Source organism: Petaurus breviceps, unplaced genomic scaffold (assembly GCF_028583685.1).
Source record: "Petaurus breviceps papuanus isolate PSGF00001 unplaced genomic scaffold, PetGlider_PUasm1.0 188, whole genome shotgun sequence".
Lineage (NCBI taxonomy): Eukaryota > Metazoa > Chordata > Mammalia > Diprotodontia > Petauridae > Petaurus > Petaurus breviceps.
In genome coordinates, this window is record NW_027185804.1 from 27,231,360 (window position 1) to 27,239,734 (window position 8,375).

Sequence of the window (8,375 nt, forward strand, 5' to 3'; positions counted from 1 at the left end):
CTATTTCTTCCCTTCTAACCCCCCGCCATTCTCATCCCCCCCAACCCTCCTACACAATGGATTTTTATACTTATCAGAGTATGTTACTCCCTCTTTGACCCCAAACCAATGAGAGTAAATTTCATACAGTGCTCCTCTCCTTCCTCCCTTCCCTATATTATAATTAGTTTTTGTATCTGTTCATGTTTGAATCTTAAACTTCATTGACTATGTTGATCTCTCTTTGAACCAGATCCAATGAGACTAATGTTCAAATGATGTACATCTTCCCCTCTCCTTCTCCTCTACTATAGTATGAATTTATGCCTGTTTGTATGACATAATTTACCTTGTTCTGCCTCATCCTTTCCTTTTATTCCATAACTGTCCCTTTGAACCCCTCAATAAACTTTTATAACATCAGAATAGTTCATTTATACCCACGCTCTCTATGTATATCCCTTTTAAAGGTCGTAACAATCATATAAATTTCAATATTGACAGGTATCAGCTTCTCATATAGGGATGTAAATAGTGTGTTCTTATTGAATCCCAAGGTATGTGTATGTGTGCATGAGTGCATGTGTGTATGTGTGTGTGTGTTTGTGTCTTTTCCTTGTTTACCTTTTTATGTCTTTCTTGAGTCTTTATATGTTTCTTGTATTTGAAGATCAACTTTTCCATTGATCTCTGACTTTTTCATCAGGAAAGTCTGGAAGTCCCTTATTTCATTAAATAACCATCTCCTTGCCTGACAGATTACATTCAGTTTTGCTGGGTAGTTGATTCTTGGTTGCAATCCTAGCTCTTTTACCTGACAAAATATCAAATTCCAATCCCTATGATCTTTTAATGTAGAAGCTGCTATGTCCTGTATAATCCTGACTGTAGTTCCATGATATTTGAATTGTTTCTTTTTGGCTGCTTGCAGTATTTTCCTTATCCCTGTAATTTTGGAATTTGGTTACTATATTACTTGGAGTTTTCAATTTGGGATCTCTTTCAGGAGGAGTTTGGTGAACTCTTCTGATTCTAGGACTGCAGGACAGTTTTCTTTGACAGTCTCTTGGAGGATGTTGTCTATACTGCTTTTTTCATCATGGCTTTCCAGTAGACCAATAAATCTTAGGTTATCTGGACTGGATCTGTTCTCCAGGTCAGTTGTTTTTCCAGTGAGATATTTTACACTTTCTTCTGATTTTTCAATCTTCATGTTTTGCTTGAATGACTCTTTGCTAATCATAGAGACCTGACCTTTGATTTGACTGATTTTAATTTTTAGCGAATTGTTTTCTTTGGTTAGTTTTTTAAAGTCTTTTTTAGAGAGATATTTTCTCCAGTTAGGTCACAAATGTTACTTTTGAAGGATTTGTTTTCTTCAGTGAGACTTTTTTTTTCAAATTTGGTCACTGTAGGTTTAAATTTATCTTCTAACTCTCTAATTTGGGTTTTGAAATCTTTCTTGAGCTCCTCCAAGAATGCTTTTTTGGCTTGAGACCAGTTCATATTTCCTTTTGTGGTCTCAGGTATGAGTATAGAGTCCATGTTTTCCACTGTATGTGGTTGTTGTTGCTTGCTATAATAAGCTCTGATGCATTTTCTTGCCTTCCCTGCCTTCCCCTTCTCCTTCTCAACTTCCTTCTTTCCCATTGTGATTTCCTATTTCCTAATTTTTCAGGCTGGGAGCTAAGGGCCTGCTTGTTGACTTTGTGTGCTGTATCCTCTGGGTGTCTAGACTGAGGCCAAAGCCAGGATTTTCAGTGTTTTCCCTGAGTTACCCTGAGGCTCACAGAGTAACCAGTGGGGGTGGGGTGGTCTAGCCTCTTTAGATTTCTGCCTCTCTGCCCTTAGGCTACAGCTCAGGCAGGCTCAGCAGGTTGTGGCTGGCAGTGCTGGTGTCTTCAAATTCCCCAGGTAGTGCTGAGGTCCACCTGGCTTCTGTTGTTAGAACTTGCTGGCTCCAACCCCTGGGCTTTGGGAGCTCTTGCTGGTCAGGTGATGTGGGGCTTGTGGGGACCCTTCCCTCTCTTCTCTTCAGAGTCCTTACTGCCTCAGATATACCCTATGTGGCTCCTGAGCCTGAGGCTATTTTCTGCTATTTCAGGATTTTACTCTGGGTGGGACATTTATCTCTGGGTTTTCTAGGTCAGGGAGGGGGAATCAGTTTATTTTGCTATCCTGGTCCCTGGAAAATCAGGCAGGTGATTTTTGACCTTCCAGGTTAGGGGTTAATAGCCCCAAGAGAAGCTGCTGTCTCTGTTGTGGGACCTGAGCTTTTTCTTACCCATCTCCGATGGATCCTCCCGTCCTGTGGTGAGATGCTGGTAAGATGGCTGCAAATCGCCCTTAGGGTGGGTGAGTCTGCTGGCTGGGGCTCCTTCTCACTCTGTTGTAGTCTGCTCTCTAGTCTGGGCTGGTGCAGCCCCCACATGCTCCACACTCCCACCTGTATGGACCCATGTGGGCACTTTCCTGAGCTGGATTCTGCCATGGTCTGTCACCCAGTGTATTCTGACACTCTAAAATCCATTCAGATTCACTTTTTAAAGTTTAGTAATGGGATTCTGGGAGGAGTTTAAAAAAGTTGCTGTTTCTGTTCTGCCATCTTGGCTCCACCCACCAAATCTTATGTCTATAAATATTAGGTAATGTTGTATCCAGAACATGAATTCGTTACATACACATAGTTTGTTGAATGTTAATGAAAAAAATTAAAAATAAAATTTTATGCCTATTTTAAAGTGATACTAGAAGGCAATGAAAGGATTCATCTCTTTAAAAGCAGTAGGGTCTAGTTCCTCCATTAATTTTTCTTCTTGGAAGGCAATTTATTCAGAAAAATGTTGTAATTAATCACTCAGAATGGCAACAATATGAATATTATAACACTTTAAGTTTATCAGGCACTTTCTTCAAAAGAACAATGGGAGGAAATTTTCACACATGAAACCATCAGTTAGATAATGAAATAGAGTTTTAGACAGTTTAAGTGGACTGAACAAGGTCACCCAATAAGGAAGTGGTGGAGATTGGATTAGACCCCAAATATTTTGAGGCCAGATCCAAGACATTTTTCAAAACATCATATTGCTTATTTAAAATTTATTGAAATTCATTTATGAAGTCGATAACAAAAAATTACTTATGTAACCCAATTATATTACCAATCTAAAAATGTCTTATATATTTTATTTTTATAGACCCACCAAGTTTCTATCTGCAACTCTCTTATCCCCCTCTCAGAAAACCATCTTATAAAAAAGAAAGTTTTTACAAAGAATTTACACAAGGGGAAAAATATAAATAACAAGTCAGTCTTAAAAAGTGCTGTTACCATAGGCTATGACCAATACCTAAAGGCCCAGACATCTGTAATGAAGCAAAAGAAATATGTTCTCATATCTCCTTTTTAGTGTTGTTTATTCTTTGTGACTTCCAAAATTTTAGTTTCAATCATTTTGTTGTTTGCATTATACTTAGGTGTGTGTGTGTGTGTGTGTGTGTGTGTGTGTGTGTGTGTGTTTCTTAGCTCTGCTTACATCATCACTATTAGTTCACTCACGACTTACCAAACTTCCTTGTCTTCACTTTGGTCATCATTTCTAAAACAGCATAATTTTCCATTACTTCCATGTATCTTTCTTTCTTTGAACATTTTGTAGATGATCATTCAATGGGGATGAGTTATAGGGAGTTAGATTAAAAGTTGAGAGACTACAGAAAGTGTTTGGTTTATACCTATGGAATTTAGGGAGACGAGTATTCTCTCTTCTGGGTCAACTAGGTGAAACAAATCCTATTTCTCTGGTCAGTCTCTCAGGCTCAAGGTTCATTAAGTCAATGAATGGCTCTTTCTTTCTGTTATATATACATATATATACACATATATATGTGTGTGTGTGTGTGTGTGTGTGTGTGTGTGTGTGTGTATTTTTTTTGAGGCTGGGATCCGTCAAATAGTTTGTCTTATCTTGAACGCAATTTTCCCCTCTAATGCTAAATTAGATAATTGAAAAAAAATATTGTTTTCAAATATACCTATCCTACTTCTTTACGCTGTCAATATGAGAAAGATGAGACCCCTCTCAGGGTCTCAGTTGCTTCATCAGAGGTCTTTTGTTTATATTATCTTGATTTTAAGTAATATATATCTAATTCAATTATTTAAGTTTCTCCTAGTTCTATATCACATGATAAGTATTTGCCATATTTGAATTCCCTAAGTAGTGACATAATTCCCCAAAGAGATAATTGCATATTTCTGGAACTGTTACTAGGTATTTGATGAACTTATGATAAATAGACAGCCCATCATAGGTTTTCCTTCTTATAGAGTACCTGGCTTTTGATTGAAGGTTAGCTTTTGATTTATTGCATGCTGGTTTGATATCTTTAGGACTCTAGTTAAACTCATGTAGCTTTCATGTGAAGTAGCTACAGAGAGATTAATTCCCTTGCAGCCATCAGTGATAATTAAGGAATAGTCAAGTTAATGCTCTTTAATATCCAAAGAGATCTGTGATTTCACTGACACAAATACCAGGTCAATCACAGTTTCTTAGTCTGTGTTACTTTGCTTCAATCCCTGCCTTTGACCCCATTACAAAGAGTCTATACAATGTGCTGATGTTTTTAGCCTAGTTGAAGTGGCAGGATATTGTAAGTTACTGTATGAGGCTCACCTGGAAAGCCATAAAGTGCTATATATATATATACACATACACACACACACACACACACACACACACACACATATATATATATATATATATATATATATATATATATATATATATATACCTCAGGTATGATAATCATGGTGATGGTAATGAAGACATAGTTTGGATGCCAGGGGAACACATGAAGTGTCTATCGGTGACTCCCTGTGCCCTTCTCACTTAGTTTCTTTTCTGGTTATACATCTCTTTGATGCCAACATTAATGCTATTTCACTTGAATGATTCTTGGTTAGAAATGAGTTGTGGCTGACTCATCCCCTCCATGTATCTCTCCATTGACCTCTGGGTAACCCTCCTTTTTAATTCCTTGAAGACTGGGCTAATCCGTGTCATTCAGAATCACTGTAAGAATGTTATTGTGAAAAAAAATGGCACTGTAGTACATGAACTCAATAACTTCTTCATATAGAGTTTTTCTCATTGGGATTGTGATGGGTACTTTTAATAAATCTTTTAGAAATGAGAGATGATGGTAGGAACCTGAAATAACTCAAAAATAAGAAAGCTCAGAAAACTTTCAGGGATAGAAACATTTTACTGCTTGTATCTTCTGGTGAGTCATTTACAGAATTAGGAATGAAAACAGCTTTAGGAAAAAAGTGTATTTGTGGTGTGTGTGTGTGTGTGTGTGTGTGTGTGTGTGTTTTAAGGGGAGGGGGCAGAAAAGAATGATTATAAAACCAATAACTTGTTATCTCAATGAACTGCTTTTAAATAAATTAAAAAACCCAGTAATATTTTGAAGTATGTGTCTCCCTGATTGAAAAAAATACAAGATGTCCCAAATGTCTAAGTTCAGTTTTAAGTCCTAATAGATTTAATAATAATGACAATATTATAATAACTACTACTACTACTACCACCACCACCACTACTTTTTTTGTTGTTGTTTAGACATTTTTTCAATCATGTCTGAGTCTTCATAACCACATGTGGGGTTTTCTTGATAAAGATGCTGAAGTGGTTTGCCATTTACTTTTCCAGCCCATTGAAGAAACTGAGGCAAATATGGTTAAGTGACTTGCCCAGGGTAACAGAGATAGCAAGTGTCAGAGGTCAGATTTGAACTTTTTTAATCTAGACCCAGCATTATGCCTGCTGACATTTACTACCTAATATTTATATGGCTCATTAAGAATTGGAAAAAAATTTTATATATTATTTCATTCTATTCTCACAACAACGTTGGAAACAGGTGCCATTTTTATCCCTATTTTACAGATGAAGAAACTGAGGCTGAGAGAGTTTAAATCACTTGGCCGGGGTCACACAGACCCAGTTAGTGTCTAAAGCAAAATTTCAAACCTAGATCTTTCTGACTGTAGTGTCAACATTCTATTATCCATTATACCACTTTGTTGTAGATATGAAGACTGTAGCTTCAGAAACAAAAACAAACACACACACAAACAGCTTCACAAACTATTTGAATAAAATTTGTTTTAGTAATGTGATTTGGAAGAAATTATGGATATTAATGAGCCCAAAATGGTTTATTTTGAAATAATTTCCTCCTGTCTTACTTCAATTCAACACTTACTAATCATCTATTCTTCACAAGGCATTGGTACTGGGAGCAAGAACCTATAATAATAATAATAATAATAATAATAATAATAATAATATATTTTATGGATAGATGTTTCAGTTTTCTTCCTCCAGGCAGAGCAGTGTAGGAGATGCAAAACTAAAATTGACAACTTCAACCACAACTATGAGGTCTACAGAGGACCCTACATTGCAAAGTTGTTTTTTTTACTAGGTCATTAGGAGAGATAATTCTGCATCTCTAGAAATAGATATAGGCATAGATATGTGTATATGTGTATGTTGATATAGATATAGATATTCAGAAAGATATATATATATATTATATATATCTGTATATGCATATCTATTTATATGTATATCTATCTCCATCTCTGACAGAGAATAGGATCATCATAACATAAAAGAGGAATTGAGTGACTGTGTTATAGATATAATACATTAAATAGATTTTAAAAATAGAAAAGATCACTTCGGTAATATGTACTGACATATAAAGTGATTTTAAAAAAGAATGTGGTGGAATTTAAATTGGAGCTTGAAGGGTGACTAGGGTTTGGATGGGCATAGATCAAAGAACTTTGTGGTAACTCATGTCTTCAAAAGTTCAGCCAACATAACCTACTTGATTCTGTTCACATGCCACATTTCATCTACCAACTCTGTGCCTTTGTTCAGGTTATCATTCCTATCAAAAATATTCTTCCTCCTCACCTCTGTATGTTGGAATCTCTAACTAATTGCAGGGTCCAGTTTAGATGCCACATGAAGCCTTTTCTAAGTCCCCAATTTATTAGTGCTATCTCCTTCCCCCACACTAAATTGTGCCTCATCTCTGCTTCTTGGAATCCTGGGTTTTCTTCAATACTTAGATCAAAATGATGTTTCATGAATTCCCCCAATAGTTAGTATCTTTCTCTCTGAGATTACTACCCATTTACTCTGCCTGTGTCTTGGATACACCTAGTCATGTATGTATCAGGCTCCCTTTCTTCCACCTTTTACGTAAGAGCAAGGGATATATTTTTGCTTTTTCTTTGTATTCTCAATGCTTAGCACAGTGCCTGACACTTTTAAGCATTTAAGAAGTACTTATTCATTCATTCATGGCATAAATTTTAGAGCTGTTCTCCCTAAATACAATTATATTGGCCATTTGGATACCAAAAAGATATTTGCTCCATCTTATTTTGGAGTCCTAGGAGAATCTGAAGGATTGTAGGTACTTTTCTAATATTATTTTTCATAAACCTCTACCAGAGTTCACCCTCCAATTGCTTATCATTTAAGATCAATTAGTATGCCAGGCAATTAACTTTTGGAAATAAGTATGCACTAAGATAATATGGAAACTTGGAATACAGACCACCCCAACTCCCCACAGTTAGAGGCATATATTTTCATGGGCACTAAGCATCCAAGGAAAAGTGGTCTCAGACTTAGGGTATGTATGTAAAGGAGTAATGACCTGTTACTAGAGATGCTTTTGACTAGAAGTCCTTTTCCTCCTTTCATGATGTCCTTATAAAGTTTCCTTTATATATGGTTGTTTGCTGCCAGGATTCTTTACAATCTCAAAGTTACCTTTTGCCTCCCAGTGCAGACACTGTACCTAGACAATGTTGTCCATTCATGCTAATGAGAAGTCCAGATCATATGGCAAAGTTATCCTCTAGTCAAAGAAGCACTGGTGGAGGGAAGGAGGAGAAAAAAATCCCTCTACTCTCCATGCTCTAAGATTCCCTCTCAAGGACTTGGCTGGAGCTTTTCTTTCCCCTAGGCTAGCAGATACCCAAATTCTGGATACCTATAGAGTTAGATATAACTTGCTAGTTTAGGCTTTGATTAATTGATTCAATAAAGAGAATATCAGAATCCTCTTATGTATGTACATGATAACTTGAGGTAGGTGGGTGCAAACAAGTCATGGGTATAAGGAAGAGATTCCCACATGCAGTGATCACCCAACTATTCAAGAAAGTAAGAAGTCAAAGAGTCACAAATGAGGAGATAGATTTTCCTAAGCATAAGGGAAGTAGGAGATAGAATGCCAAATTCAGGGAACAGTGAATAAGCCACTTTGGCTCGAATACAAAATAAGTGAATTGG